A 14,855-nucleotide genomic window follows, 5' to 3' on the forward strand; every position below is an offset into this window, starting at 1 on the left:
TCCACTGTGCCTGAAGACAGTTTTCACATCACCCACCCCTGTGCTGAGCAGCCCAAAGGAAGCACTTTCTCCCTCCCCTATTTGGGATAAGGGTCAGTGAGCACAGTAAAGGGGAGGGGCATAGCATTTGGTCTCTGGGGGAAGTGGACACAGTACTCAGTCTGCGGGGTGGGGCCCAGCACTCTCTCTCTAAAAGGTTCACCATCACTGCTATGGGGCTTTGGTGACACTGAAAATTACCTCCTTGGTAAAGAACAGAATAGGATCATCAGTAATTCAAATTTCTAGGGGCAATTTGTATTTAAATATGACTACCTTGAATATGGAAAAGCAGTCAATAGTCAAATGAATGAAGTGAGAATAAATGTATGAGAGGCAGTAGAATTTATAATTTGGCTCAGGAAATATAATGAAACTAATATAATAAATGTAATATAATTCATATAATATAGTTAATATAATATAATGAAACTAAATGGGTGGCCACTTATTCTGCCAAAAATAAAATGTTCCCCAACTGAAATAGTACAGGTATAGACATCTGGGATGGAGAAGAAAGCAATGGATAGAAATTAATTCAGTCCAGGGGTTAAAGAATGCATATAATCCAGCATATACTTAACAATGTGGTTTCCCCCACCTCTAATGTGGCCTGAGAAATTATAACAAGGAACACACTCACAAACATAAAGAACCACGAGTAACTCCCATAAAAGAAGAAAAAATATTTTTTTACTTAAAAAGAAAAAAAAAAAGTATAGTTTATCTCTTCCTCCCCCTCCTTCTTTATAACAAGCTACAAAAAAAAGGAAGATAGGAAAGAACTAGGGGAGCGAAGAGGGGAAAAGAGAGTGAATGAAAGAAAATGAATAGACTTAAGAAAAAAAAAGGAAGAAAAAAGGAAAGTAGAGGCAGAGAGAAAGACAGAGAGACATAGTCAGAGACAGAGAGAGAGAGAGAGACAGAGAAAAAGGAAATCTAACAATAGCAATACTTGATCTGCTCCCAGCTTGGCACATTTTTTTTTTACCAAGTCTATACCCCATGTCCTCCTGGCTTGCCAAAAAGCAGTAAGATTGAAAACTCAATTGCTCCATTCTGTTTTAATATTTAAACTGCAGCCACAAAAAAATGACCTTCAGCAACTGCATGACCTTCCTTCCTGAAAAACATAGTGAACAGCAAAATGGGAAGGCATGTGGACTTGCATTCAAACCTCAGTTCAGATAGATAAAATGTTCCTTTTAGAGTAGCTTAAGTGAAAAAGTCTGAAATTATCAAACATGTCGGAGCATTTTTATAAGACTCTACTTGCCTTGCCAATAACAATTTTTAAATCAATATTGATATGGACGGTACTCATGAGTCATCTTCTATGAATTCATTTTGAACACTGAATGTGCTATATCATTAATAGTTTAGTTTGCTGAAATAACTGTCTTGCTCTTCTTTCTCAAATCACTATAGGTTCTACTAACATTTCTGATGCCTAGTTGTGTGTGTCCATTCTGAAATTCTCTCCTGGGGCTTCAGTTGCCCATTCTAACTTTCCTTTCATACATTTCCAGTTGGATGTCCTAGAAGTTTTTCAAACTCAACAGACACAGAAACAGAGGATATTACTACACTCCCTTCTCCCTCCCCCCCAAAAAAAACCCCTCTATTTTTTCTTTCCTTATTTTTTCCTTCTTCGCCACAGTAACACTGTTTTCCCAGGCACCCAGATGCTTAAACTCAGAGTCATCTTCCACTCTTCATTTGTCCTCACATCTCTTGACTCCAAGTTCCCCCCCCCCCCCAGGTTATTCCTACATTTGTAATTCCATGCCTTTTCATCCCCATTTTTCATTTTCTCTGGCCTTTTAAGTCTCAGCTAAAGTTTTACCTGCAAGAAGCCTTTTAAGGTCTTCCTAAACTTAGTGCCTTCTCTATAAGCCCATATACCCTATATATCTTGTTTGTCCATAGTTATTTCCATGGTGCCTTTTTCTTTAGAGTGTAAGTTATTGAGAGAAGATGCTAGTTTTTCTTTTCTGCCTTTTTCTTTTATATACAGCAACTAGAGGTGGTAAGTGCTATTTGACTGACTGATTGACCACACATACCCAATCAATTCCTGAAACTTGTCAGTTCTATGTCCAGATTATATGTTCCATTTCTCAGTTTTCTTAAACTACATGACCAACCCCATAGTTGAAGTCCTCAAAACTTCCCAGACTGTTGCAGTTGTCTATGTCCTAGTTAATTGCTCTGCCTTAAGTCTCCTCTCTTTGGTTAAGCTTCTTAACAGACAAATGACAGCATCAGAGCTATGCTGAAGGGATATCATTTTGTTTTTTATGTAAATGACTGATTAATTTTCAGTTACCGCTAGAAAAAATATAAAATAAAAAATAAGTACTCCTTTGTTATTTAAAACCTTTCACAGTCTGGCTCCAGCCTATAAATTCACTTTAACCATTTATTGTTCTTTTCCACATACCTCTTTGTTCTAGTAAAAGTGATCTCCTCCATTCCCTGCAGAAGACATTCTATTGACCATATTTATGCCTTTGTACATTCCTGGGATGCGTTCTCTCCTGTCCTCTGACTTGTAGAATAACTAGCTCCCTTCAAGTCTTAACTGAAATCCCACCTCCTATTAGAGACCTAATCTGAACCCATTCCCCTACCCCCAACATACCAACACACACAGAAATGAACAGATGCTAGCTACCAGGGATTGTTGTGAGAATAAAATGAGATGTTAAATCAGTATACAATGACAGCTCTTATTATGTTATTATTTTCTTCCCAATATAATGCAAGCTCCGTGAGTATAGAAATTGGTTAATTATTTGTCTTTATATTCCTTGACTCACAGCACAGCAATGATCCTATAGCAGATGCTTAACAATTGCTGGTGAAATTTAAATAAGAAGAAGCTGATTATTCAGTTTACCCATTGATGTATATGTCTATGTCTATATGGAATTTTATCAATTTAAATTATCTGCTCCTACAAAAGTACTCTATACTTGACCAGCCATAATCACGAGAAAGAGAACAAACAAAGTTGTTCTTTAACAAAATGATGAAGGTATTGAAATTTACTTTTGACCCTATATCTTTCTGGCTATTCTTCCCTCCATCTGGGTCTCATTCTCTCTCTTATTATTCTCACCTGACATGGTTTCTCCAGTCCTCTTTTACTATATCTCTAATGGTTGTGTCTCCTGTAGGATGGAGAAAAATGTTGATGACATTCCATAACTCTTTATCAAAAGAAAGTCTTATATCTCTATATCCTTGTCATGTGAAAATCTCTCTTCTCCAGGATTAAATGGGCTTCATATGCCTCTGGCTACCTTAACCAGCTAGCTTAACCCATGTTTTGAGCTATTTCTCCCAGTGTTTCCTTGCATATTGAACTATTTTGGTTTTGGCCACAACTCCTATATTCCTTCTTAGCACTAGTTTTTCTTAGGCACTTCTCCTGGTCCCATTAGCCTCTACCATTAGCAGCTAACTCTTTACTTCCTAGATTATGGCAGTGATACTTATTCAGGTGGAAAGTTATTCTAAAAAGGTAATTGATATTAAAGGATGAGAGTTTTCATATGTTAAAAGATATATGTATTTTTAAAACTAACAAATTGCATAATTACTCTTAGTCAATAGTTGGGAGATAGTTTGAGTTAGAATATTGTTACTAAAACCAATTAATATTTAGAGAAGTGAATCTCATTTTCATACATTTGATTGGTCTTGTTCACATAGAAATTCCTTGTGTAGCAATAGCAGATCTTGGGAGTTCATAGCCTCTAATTCTTATATCAACCTATTCATAAAAATGTCAGACTTATATTTATTGAACAAGCACAATGAAATAAAACAACATTGATAATTTGGTCTAATTTTCACCTGAACACAAAATAATGGAATTACTGGATTACTCATTTGTATGAAGAAAATAGATCTAATTCAATCCCAATTACCCCTTATAGATTACATGATCATGTATACACAGAAAGAGGACAGAACAGACATATTGAAATAATGCAAATTAATATCATTTTAAATAAATACTGAGTTCTCTCTCTGTGTGTAATACAAGACCTTCAGTGACTCTTGACAATTCTCAGAACCCTGAGATTACAGAAAAGACACTTAGAGTAAGATTCACCCCTTCCTCCAAAACAACCCTATTTGTACTCCAGTCAAACACAGACACAGACACACACACACACACACACACACACACACACAGATGCACACACACACTTACACTCTTCTTTCTAAAAGTGTTTTCCCCTATGATCCAGTAATTCCCAGGGGCTAAGGCACATATTTAAGGCACTATTTGTATACTTATCATTTTTCAAATCAAGAAGGATTAATAATGGATAATCCCTGGATAATCATGGATAGCCCTGTTGGCATTTCATGTTTTCTACACTCTTTTGTACCCTTGGGAGACTGTCAAAGAAAGCTCTGGCAGAAGCCACTTCCATGTCTCACCAAAACTCTTTCAAAATCTCTTTCACAGTGAAATAAGTATAAAGAGTTAAGAAAACAAGTTTAGAAAAAGAAAAGCAAAAGATTTCAAAGGCACTCTAAAAGATTCACTTTATTTCCTAAGCTGCCACTTCAGGGGATGAAAAAGGAGGAGACTCATGCTAAGAAACAGAAAGGGAAGCAATGAAGGAATTGGAGAAAGAGCAGTAAATAATTGGACAAACTGTGAAGTGGAATAAAAATGTTAGAACTGGAAGGGAACCTGAAGATTGAAATTCAACAGCTTGAACCCCAACCTTACACTTCTAAAGTCATGCATCATTAGTTATGGACAGAATTTGGATTTGGACCACAGTTTCATAGTACCACTTTCTGTGTCCTTATCATGTCATGATGCCAGGGACTTTATATTTTGCATTTGAAATAATCTCATCTCATCTTCCCCAACTAGATTGTGAGTCCCTTGACAGCAAAAGTTATTTTTATTCTTTTTATTTGTTCTTAAGATAGTGCCTATCACATAGTAGGAATTTAATAAGATTTTGGTGATTTTATTTCCACCAGGTGGCCAATACTTATTATGACTTTCTTTGACCTAAAATATGCCATCAAGAATGACCATTCTGAGGCATCATCCCAGATCATTACCTTTCCTTCCACCTTCTTTGCCAACAAAATGTGCTCTCATGTGCCTCATTCACTCAGAATCTTTGAAGGAGTTGGATTTGCTAGTTTCTGAAAAAAAAAGAAAACAATTCACTGGTGTGTTAACAGTTTAAGGAATCGCAATTCTAATTATTATTTACTATATAAAGAATGTCTGATAATTTAATTCCTTCAACTAAATGAAAGAAACTTCTGGCAGAACTTCAGGAGTCATGGAAGAAAGGTAGAACATATTTTGAGATCAAGAAAACCATTCAGAAGCATTCTTCAGATCACACCACTTATATGTCTGCTTTACCTTATATAAGGTATAAAAATTAAAATATGGAAGTTATTTTCCACCAATGCAATATAGTGCAACTCCTTGATTTTATAAAGACAGAAACTTGCCAGAAATCTCAGAGCTGGGGTGTCAAAAACCTAATTCCTCTACTCTAATTCCACAAATTTGGTATTTGTCTTGCTGGAGCACTGAGTCCCACTGGAGGATTTACTGATGGGGGAAGGACTAATTTTGTATTCCCTTAATTCCAGTCCTGTCCATTACTCCAACCATTTTGGCTTCATGGATTAGATACCGATTGAGAAGGAGAACTAATAATTTTAGGGTTAAAAAGGAGAATAAAAAAATCAGCATAATGTTTAGTTAGAGCTACAGATGATTCCTGAAAGTGAATTTTACTAAAAGTTTTAATAATAAAAATTTAAAACATATTTAAGTCATAACTATAGGCTCTTTAATGCCTTTGAACTGATCATACCACAACCTACTCCCCTTTTTAACCACTGCTTTAATGCATTCTGGGATTCAGAATTCATCCTGTTCCTTCCCCTACACAGTAATAGCTTGTTCTTTCTCTTACATATACATCAAGAGATAATTATAAAAGCCATGAATTAGCCACTTCTCATGAGTAGTAAATATTGCAATTAATATCTAATAACTCATTTTTCAGTGGTAATTTACCCAGAACTCTTATGAGTCTGAAAAGGAAAATGTTGATTCACTGGACCAGGGAGAAGGGGGTATTGAATCATCCTTCAGAGACTCCTGTTTGAAAGTTGGGTCTTCAATTAAGGGGAGGGTAATCGAATCACTTGACTTCTCTGTGCCTCAGTTTCTTCATTTTTTTAAATGAGGAAATTTACTACATGGCTTTGAATATCCCCTCCAATTAAAAACCTATGTCCTATAAACTTAAAAGAACTGAGTGTCTCTCAATGACAAAGCTTAATGCATTTTGCTGAACTGTTAAGTAAACTCAGATCTAGAGGAAAACATGTGACCCTTTAAAAACAATTTTAATTTATTTAAACCCATGAGGTTTTTTATTTTTTTTGGTAATTTCCCAAGCAAAGACTAAACCACTTTTGATCCTACAATTTCTAAATTTTAAAGATCAATTTAATCTCAATCCAAGGTGGTATGGCTCTAGGGATAGGAAAATTGATAGAAAAGGAGGTAATATTTTATATTTCCTTTTTGTCCCTGTTGTGGGTTTTTGTAATAATTATGTACTATAGAACAGTTTGTATTGAGGCCTGATCACATCGGGGGGTTTTATATTGTCCTGCACAACATGTACAAGCACAAAACATGGATTCATGGGAAAAATCAGAAAAGAGAAAAGGGAAATGTCAACATTTTGAAAATCCAGTAGAAAATACATGCTGATGAACAGTGAATGCCTGGGCAAAGTAATAGTGCTAAGGACCTCAGCAGGAGCAAAGTCTGAGCCAACAGGCTAGAGTCATTCCAAATTAAACTCATTTCTACTCACCTTGGACTTAATGTGCAGTGGCTTTCTATTTACTCTGTTTCTCCTGGGGAGGTACATGAATCTGGCATGCCAAATGGGACCTATTCATTTTTTTAATACTTTTCTTTGAAAACATACTGATTTCTAAAACCACAAAATTTTCTAAAATAACAAATAAAACTGAAAATATCGAGGATATGTCTACATGTCTCCAGACACTAAAAAACTCCTGGAGATGGTTTGAGATCACCTCTTTTCATGACAGGACATTCTTAAACCACCCTTGCCATTGCTTGAAACCCTGTGAGAGATATTGTATATAGGTACTTTGTCTAAAATAATATATTTTTTCTGTGTTTAGGTGGGTCAACTTTCAATGATCTTCAAAAATGTCATGAAGAATAGATTCTACTTCCACTGATGGATTCCCTGTTTTAGGATCACATGATCATTGGATCATAGATTTAGTGCTAAAAGGGATTTTGAAGGACACTGAGTCTAATAATCATTTTTAAAAAGGAATATTTGAGAAGTTAAAAAAATTCAGCAATGACTTTTCAAATTTGTAGTGATGGACCTCTGAACAGTATAATAGCCAGTTAATTAGAGACACAGAAAATTGACACTTCCATGTTGGTAGCCTTTTTAGTTTGGTAGGCAACTTTCCCTTGATCTTTGGCAGAGAAATGGAGAAGAGATACAGGATAGGATTTTTATGTGATGACAGGACCAACATTTTTATGAGAATGAGAGGGACCTTAACATATTTGTATGCATAGGTAAGGAGTTCACGATATCTTCAATCCTTACCACTCAGGGTTCTCATGAAGATTAAATATCATAGTGCATATGAAACATTTGATGAATCTTAATATTTCCTTTAAATGTCAGCTTCTTTCATAACCATATCACAACACTAATAGTAGTTGAAAAAGCAGGGTAGGAGAAATGAAAGATAAAATTAGAACTTCAAGTAGTCTAGGCCAAGATCACAGCTAAGAAAAGCTAACCAGTAAAAGTTTACTACTCTGGAACTGAGTAGGCTTGTACTCTCCTTTTATTTAATGGCAGTAGATTTGAAAGAATGAGAAAATAAATGGATGAACAGAGAGAAGGATGGATGTGTGTGAATGAATAAATAAATGAATGTTACACATATTGAAGTAAAATTACTTTGAGTATCAGACAGCTGACTGATACTTCTGCTACTTTGCAGAGTAAATGGAGATAAAGAGGTATTACTGGGAGAGGGGAAAGATGGGAAAAAGTTATAACTAATTCCAGAACTGTTATCTTTGGAGAGACATAGAGAACCCCCTAGTTTTGTCAGCAAAAAGTAACCCAAGCATTGGTTAAACAGCTGGGAAAAGTTCTGTATGGAAGTTGCCTTGAGCTGGGATTCATTAAGCTAATATCTTGATTTTTTTTCTAATCCTGTCATGGTTCTTCCTCTTTTAAGTTGCCTCAGTCCATTGCAACTGATTTTTGATGAGACTTAGAGGTTTTAAAAGAAAAAGCAAACCAATTAATAATATTGAAGGCAATATGTCTCTTCATTATGGGCACATTTTAGTTTAAAAGGGTAAATTTATAAACATTTATTACATACCTATTCTGTGCCCATACACTGTATTAAGCACTAGGAATAAAGAAGCAAAAGACAGGTCCTGTCCTGAAGGAACTCATGATCTAATGGGGGGGGGGGGGGAAGAACAAGGAAATAAATATGTGCAAATAAGCTCTAAACATGATAAGAAATAACTAAAAATGAAGGCATTAGAATTAAGAAAGGTTGAGAAAGACTTTCTGTAAAAGATGGCATTTTATTTGGGACCTGAGGAAGTCAATAGGCAGAGATGAGACAAGAAAACATTCTCAGCATGTACAACAACTAGTAAAGGTCCTTGTAGACAAGAGATGGGAGTGTTTTGTTTATGGAATTGCAGAGACAACTTTGTCAATAGATCAAAACAAAGATTTCCAAAATTAAAAAAAAAAAAACATGTTTGAGAGTAAGTGGCAGAGAGTAAGACTCAATAAGGCTAGAAAGGTGTGGGGTGGTAAATTGTAAAGGATTTTGAATACTAAAGAGAAATTTCCTTTTTAATTGAAAAACTTAATTTAATTAATTTAGAATATTTTCTATGGTTACATGATTCATGTTTTTTGCTTCAGCATCACCCCTACCCCCAGAGCCAACGTGCAATTCTTCTGGGTTTTACACGTGTCATTGGTCAAGACCTATTTCCATATTATTGATAATTGCACTAGGGTGACCCTTTAGGGTCTACATCCCTAACGATATCCACATCAACCCATGTGATCAAGCAGTTGTTTTTCTTCGGTGTTTCTACTGCAACAGTTTTTCCTCTGGATGTGGATAGTGTTCTTTCTCATAAGTCCCTCATAATTGTCCTGGATCTTTGCATTGCTGCTAGTAGAGAAGTCCATTACATTCATTTGTAACATAGTGTATTAGTCTCGTTGTATAATGTTCTCCAGGTTCTGCTCCTTTCACTCTGCATCAATTCTTGGAGGTTGTTCCAGTTCACATGGAATTCTTCCAGTTCATTATTTCTTTGAGCATAATAGTATTCCATCACCAACATATACCAAAATCTGTTCAGCCATTCCCTGATTGATGGGCATCCCCTCATTTTCCAATTTTTTTGACAACACAAAGAACATGGCTATAAATATTTTTATACAAATCTTTTCCCCTATGATCTCTTTGGGGTATAAACCCAGCAGTGGTATGACTGGATAAAAAGGCAGACAATCTTTTAAAGTCCTTTGGGCACAGTTCCGAATTGTCATCCAGAATGGTTGGATCAATTCACATCTCCACCAGCAATGCATGCATCCCAATTTTGCCACATCCCCTCCAACATTTATTACTTTCCTTTTCTGTCATGTTAGTCAATCTGATAGGTGTAAGGTGATAATTCAGAGTTGTTTTGACTTGCATTTCTCTAATTATAAGAGATTTAGAACACTTTTTCATGTGCTTATTAATAGATTTGAATTCTTTATCTAAAAATTGTCTATTCATGCCCTTTGCCCATATATCAACTGGAGAATGGCTTGATTTTTGTACAATTGATTTAGCTTCTTATATATTTGAGAAATTAGACCTTTGTCACAGGTTTTTGTTATTAATATTTCCCCGAATTTGTTGCTTCCCTTCTAATTTTGGTTGCATTGGTTTTGTTTGTTCAAAACCTTTTTAATTTAATGTAATCAAAATTATTTATTTTACATTTTGTAATATTTTCTAACTCTTGCTTGGTCTTAAAATCTTCCTTTTCTCAAAGACATGAAAGTATACTATTCTGTGTTCATCTAATTTGCTTATAGTTTCCTTCTTTATATTCAAGTCACTCACCCATTCTGAATTTATCTTGGTGTAGAATGTGAGATGTTGATCTAAACCTAATCTCTCCCTTACTGTTTTCCAATTTTCCCAACAATTTTTTGTCAAACAGTGGAATTTTGTCCCCAAAGCTGGAATCTTTGGATTTATCATAGACTGTCTGGCTGATATCACTTACCCCAAGACTGTTCCACTGATCCTCCCTTCTGTCTCTTAGCCAGTACCATATTTTTTGATGAGCATTGTTTTATAATACAGTTTAAGATCTGGTACTGGTAGACCATCTTCCTTCACATTATTTATATTTTTGATCTTTTGTTCTTCCAAATGAACTTTGTTATAGTTTTTTTTCTAATTCAGTAAAAAAGTTTCTTGGTATTTTGATAGATATGGCATTACATAAGTAAATTAATTTGGGTAGGATGGTCATTTTTATTATGTTAGCTTGTCCTACCCATGAGCAATGGATGTTTTTTCCAATTGTTTAGATGTCATTTTAATTGTGTAGAAAGTGTTTTGTAGTTGTGTTCATATAATTCCTGTGTTTGTCTTGGTAGATAGATTCCTAAGTATTTTATATTGCTTAGGTTGATTTTAAATGGAATTAAAGGGGAATTTTTTATTTAATCTTGGAAGTGAAAGGGAGCCACTGGAGTTAACCAAGTTTGTGCTTTATAGGGAATGAAGGATGACCTAGTTGGGCCTGTGTTATAGGAAAAAAAAAACTTTGACAGCTGAATGGAGAATATATCAATAAGCAGGTATATAGTCAAGGTGGGTGATGAATTAGAGGGAAGGATAATTAGTTCAATTTTGGAGATGTGGAGTTTAAAATATCTTCTGGACATCTACTTAAAGATATATGAATGGCAGTTGAAGATATAAGACTGGAGTTCAACAACAAGGTAAGGACAGGACATGGAGATTTGAAAATCATTAGCATAGAGATGATAATTAAATCCATAGCAGCTGAGGAGATTGCCAAATGAAGTAGTATAGAAATAGGTACTCAGGACAGAGCCCTATGGAATACTTACAAGGCAAAGTGTTTTAGGATCAAAGAGACAACAAGGTAGACCTACCGGTATCATTGCCACCAGAAATTCTGGGATATAGTCAGATATTCAGAGATACATGGGAGAACATTGTCAGGGGAAAACAGGGTCTGAGCCTTGACAAAGGGAATATTATGAATGTGGAAATGATGAAAAATACCTTATTGAATGAAGGCAGTGTTTAATGATCATATAAGAAGTACCCCTTACACCTAACATTAAAATTCTTCTAAGTTTTAATAACTCCTTCCTACTACAGTAATCATAGTCCTCAGTCAAACCCACATAAAAAGGTTGCTGGTCGATGAAGAAAGAGAGGAAATATTTTATATAGGTGCAACTAAACTTTTTAAAAATTTAATATTATGGTCCAAGAGGCACCTACAAAATGGGAAATGGAATTTCCCTTTTATAATTATTTTATTTTGTTAAATATCTCCCAATTACATGAAAAAAACCCAGTTTTAAAAAATATTGCTTTCCAAATCCTCTCCTTACCTCCTGCACTTTGTTGTCTTTGAGAAGGCAAAAAATAATTAATACCAATTATATATGTGAGGTCATTCCAAACATATTTTGACAATAACCATTTAATGAAGAAAAATGAAAACAAAAACAATAAAAAATTTAAATTATATACATTTTACTCTATTTTGCATTCATCAGTTCTCCCTTTACATGTGAATAGCAGCTTTCAACACAGTTCTTTTAAATTTTCTTGGTTCATTGTTTTGATCAAAGTAGTTAACTCATAACTGACTATCCTTATAATATGGCTGTTGCTATATACAATGTTATCTTGGTACTACTCACTTCATTTTGAATAAGTACACATATAAGTCATTCTAAATTTTCCCTGAAACCTCATTATTTCTTAGATCACAGTAGTATTCATCACAATCATATACCATAGCTTCAGTTTCCAATTCTTCACCACCACAAAAAGAGGTGCTCTAAATATATTTGTACCAACAGGCCCTTCTTCTGCCTTTGGGATACAGACTGGGGAGTGCTACTTTTGGATCAAAAGATATACAGTTTTATAGCCCCTTTGACATAGTTCCAAACTGATCTTCAGAATCGTAGGACTAGTTCAAAATTTCACAGTGAATTATTGTTCCAGTTTTTCCATATCAGCATTTGTAATTTCCTTTTTGTGTTATATTAGCCAATTTTATAGGTAGAAGTTGATATCTCAGAACTTGTTTAACTTGCTTTTCTCCAATCAATAATGATTTAGAGCATTTTTCATGTGACTATTAATAGATTTGATGTCTTTTGTTTACAATTGCAGGCTCATATTCTTTGATCATTTATCAATTGGAAAATGACTTAGTTTTTGGCTCAATTCCCTAAATATCTGGGAAAAGATGTCTTTGTCAGAGAACCTTGCTATGAATTTTTCCCAGTTTCTAGCTTTCCTTCTAATTTTGTCTGAATTGATTTTGTTTGTGAAAAAGGTATTTTTAATTTCATGTAATCAAAACTGTCCATTTCCCCTTTAGTAAACCTCTCTATCCCTTTGTTGGTCATAAGCTCTTCCCTCATCCATAGATCTGGCCTGTGGATTTTTCCATGCTCTTCTAATTTGCTTATGCTATCACCTTCATGTCTAGATTATTTATCTATTGTGAAATTTTCTTTGTAAACTATTTAAAATATTGGTTTATGCCTTCTTTATGCCAAACTGCTTTCTAGTTTTTTACAATAATTTTTGTCAAAAGTTGAGTTCTCACTCCCAAAGCTTGAGTCTTTTGGTTTACCAAAGACTAGATTGCTATGGTCCTCTACTACTGTTTATTGTATACTTATCCTATTTCGTTGATCCACTTCTCTACTTTTCAGCCAGTACCAGATTGTTTTGATAATTATTGCTTGGTAAAATAGTTCAAAATATGGAAATACTAAGACACACTTCTTCACATTTTTCCACTAATTCCTGGGATATTTTTGACCTTTTGTTCTTCAAGAAGAATGTTATTACAACATTTTTCTAGATCTATGAAATAATTCTCTCATAGTTTCATTGTTATAGACTTGAATAAGTAAGTTAACTTAGCTAGAATTGTCATTTTTATTATTTTGGCTAGGCCTACTCATGACAAATTAATGCTTTTCCAGTTGTTTAGATTTCTCTTTTTTCATATGACAAGTTTTTTTTCATAATTGTATCCACATAATCCTTGGGTGTATATTGGCATTGTGGATTCCCAAGAATTTTATATTATATGCAACTATTTTAAGTGAAATTTTTCTTTCTGTCTCTTGTTACTAAGTTTGGATGTTGATTTATGTGGCTTTATTTTGTCTATTGCAACTTGACTTAAGTGCTTAATTGATTCAATTAGTTTTTTAATTAATTCTATAGGGTACATATAGGGTATAGGGCATATAGTATAATTCTAAGTATGCTACCATATCATCCACAAGAAGCAATAACTTCATTTTCTCATTGTCTATTCTTATACCTTCAAAGTCTTCTTCTTTTTTCCCTGTTTTAGCTAGAATTTCTAGAACATTTAATTATTGTAATAATGGGCATCCTTGCTTCAACCCTGATCTTATTTGAAAGGCTTCAAATTTATCTCCTTTACAAATAATCCTTGCTCTACATTTTATACTATTGATAACAACAACAACAAACATATGTAACACATTCCCTTGGTTTTAGATAGGTGTTACTTATTTTAAATGATATAATGTATTACTTATTGATTACTATGCTTTTTAGTCTATTTAATAGGAATGGGTATTTTATTTTTTTCAGAGGCTTATTCTTCATCCATTAATATAATCATATGATTTCTGTTGTTTTTATTATCAATATGGTCAATTATGCTGATAGGTTTCCTAATATTGAACCAGCACTGTATTCCTGGTATGAATTCTATCTTGTCATTTTGTAAGATCTTTGTGATATATGACTATAATCTATTTGCTAATCCTTTTACATTTTTATATCAATAGTCATTCAGAAAATTAGTATATAGTTTTCTGTCTGTTTTTGCTCTTTTTGGTTTTGGATATCGAAACCATATTTTTGTCAAAATAAAAAGTTAGAGGGTCCTTAATTTAATTTTTTCAAAGAGCTTATATTGGATTGAAATTAATCATTCCTTAAATGTTTGGTAGAATACTCTTGTAAATCAATCTGATCTTGGGGATTTTCTCTACTGAGGAAAGTCATCAATATTGTTCAATTTCTTTTTCTAATTTAGGATTATTTAGGTATTCTATTTCATTTTCTGTTAATCTGGGCCAATTGTGTTTTCTATGTTTCGTAATATAACATAACATAACATAACATAACATAACATAACATAGCATAGCATAGCATAGCATAGCATAGCATAGCATAGCATAATATAATATAATATAATATAATATAATATAATATAATATAATATAGCACAATAATGTGATTATATTATAATATGTTTTATAAATATTCATTTATTATTATCTTTATTATTAGATTTATTAGGAACTAATTGGGCAAAATAA

Source organism: Monodelphis domestica, chromosome 7 (assembly GCF_027887165.1).
Source record: "Monodelphis domestica isolate mMonDom1 chromosome 7, mMonDom1.pri, whole genome shotgun sequence".
Taxonomy (NCBI): domain Eukaryota; kingdom Metazoa; phylum Chordata; class Mammalia; order Didelphimorphia; family Didelphidae; genus Monodelphis; species Monodelphis domestica.